This window comes from Micromesistius poutassou (genome assembly GCF_964030765.1).
Source record: "Micromesistius poutassou genome assembly, chromosome: 14".
Classification (NCBI taxonomy): domain Eukaryota; kingdom Metazoa; phylum Chordata; class Actinopteri; order Gadiformes; family Gadidae; genus Micromesistius; species Micromesistius poutassou.
Genome location: NC_140284.1, coordinates 5,270,167 through 5,272,666, shown reverse-complemented (window position 1 = coordinate 5,272,666; position 2,500 = coordinate 5,270,167).

Genomic DNA, 2,500 nt, shown 5'->3' with positions numbered 1-2,500 from the left:
CTAAGACTGTGAATTGTGAATTAAGCTTTAATTATTGTAGAGATATGTGTGTCTTGTGTTCCTTTCTTTTATACAAGCAACTGTGAGAAACTCGAATAGGCCTATTATTTTCCATGGAATTATTTCTTAACAGATTTCTATGAAAACCTCGGAAGTCCGTATGGATGTTGGAGAGTGCTGCTCACTGCTGGCAGGGCGTCCGTTTGGAAGACAATTCTCTTGGCGGGTCGAGTAAACCTTGGCCCAAAAGCCGAATGAACACACTTTCCAAACCTCATTACTCGACCTACGCTGTTTAGTCGCTAATGTGCCCTGATCAAATTCTCCCAATGCGCACCCCTCCTCCTCCAACCCTTTCAAACCTGGGTCGATTTTTTTTCCCCCTCCATGTTTACGTTATCATTTGTAAATCTTACCAGAAGTGGACCATGAGGCAGTACGGGAACTCATACACAGTTTAATGAACTATTTACAGATAATTCCAACTGTCAAATACTTCTTCCCAATGACATAGTGCAGAGTTCTGACGCTAACAGCTCTCTCAGACCCCCCCCCCCCACCCCCCACCCCTCGTTAGGGCAGACGGATTTGATTACAGGTAAGAACTTATCCGGAGAAAAGAGGCAAGACTGCCAGCAACGGCCACGGCTTTCACAGAAAAAAAAATGATTGCAATCTTTTTGGTTGAATATCATCGCTCCAAAAACTGAGAGTTTGTACCGTTCCGTCCTGATTAATGGAATTACTGAATTAACTCAAATGAAATTAGGAGCAGCGCATAGGCCTATTAGCCATTGGCCAACATGTTTATTAATATGTGTGTGTTTAAGCGGGCATGTACTTTCATTTGCCTATTTGTATGTTTATTATTTATTAATATAGACTAATGAATGTATTTATTGTAGTAGGCCTATATAAAGTTATACAGTTATATAAAATATTTTAGAAAGAAAATGCACATTATTATTGCAAATAGCACTTTTATGTATTATTATTATTATTATTATTATTGTTATTATTATTATTATTATTATTATTATTATTGTTATGATCATGATCATTATTATTAGGCATATCTATTGGTGATCTCAAAGCTAACCGAAATAAACGAAATCAAACGACATTCATCGCAAACACAATAAAGGACACACGTTCAGTTTAAAACTGACCATGATTGTAGTGTCAGTTTATGTAGTAAATAGTATTGATATATTTTGCCGAATTAAGTGATCACGACGACGCTGTGATCGACATAATAAACGACAGCATTGTAGCCTAATTACGGATTTAGTCTTTATTATTAGGCCTGTTATTTATTATTATTTCCTAAGAATGTTCGGTATTTTTATAGGCCTATGTGTTAATTGAACTACAGTGTTGCTGTTGTTAATGGGGAGAGCTGACGGACTTGATAAAGCTTCACTTCTGAATCAAAGCGATTGGGTGAGAAATGGTGAGATGGAGCAATAACGGAGTCTGAGTCGTGACCTCTGCATGGAAGCAATTTGCAGAGGGCTGAAGGTGCTTTCTAACAGGCCATTGTGTCTATTCCAATGTCGTTTAAAAGACCAATTAATCCTGAACGGAAAGGAGATACATCCTCTAAAAACAAGAGTCCACCATTAGGCTTTTACACCACTGCCCAGAACTCGGGTCCATCCTAAAGAGTTTACGAAGAATATTGGAGTGTTTAAACTCCTTCAGCAGCTGCAGGGTGAATAAGTAATATAGGCTATACATTAATCTGAGCCTATATTCAACCTGTATAGCCCATGTTGTTTTCTTTAATATAGGCTGCTGATCAAGCGTTATATAGCCTTGAAGCGACATTTGTGAGTTATGCTTACGGGTAGGCCTATTTGTCTCGGTGGTTTCTTGAGCTTTTTAATCTTTGTTTTTCAATTAAAAGTGAAAAATGAAGATAAACGTTCTGTTTCTAGTAGACCAACTAGTTCTAATAATAGTATTAATAATAATAGCCTAATAATATTAATAATATTAATAATATTAATAATAATATTTATAAGCAGGCCTATAATAATAATAATTATTCTTATTATTATTACTATTCTTCTTCTTATTACGATTATTTATTATTAGTAGTAGAATTAGCATTAGCCTATTAGTTGTAGCCTATGTGTTATTAAATTAAGTAGCCTAATCAATGTGTCTTGTTTCACAAACTATTTGAACGACTTCGCAGTAGGCTATTTATGATACTTTCACGCAATGTAACAAAGCCAATTGTTAAATAATGTTTTAATAATAATTGAGTGAATTTAAAGGATCTTCAATTTCTCATGTCATTGTTATTATGAGGCTGGCAGATGATTTTAGATCCCGTATCCTGTCGATCCGGTATCCTGTCCTTCCCGGGGCAGTTTGGACAATCCATAGACCTATTAGTCTATTCATTATTTGTTGATACAAAATGATATAGAATAAATATCTGTCCTGTACCATTCCTCCGAAAATAAAAACTGCTAGCCTATCCCATATT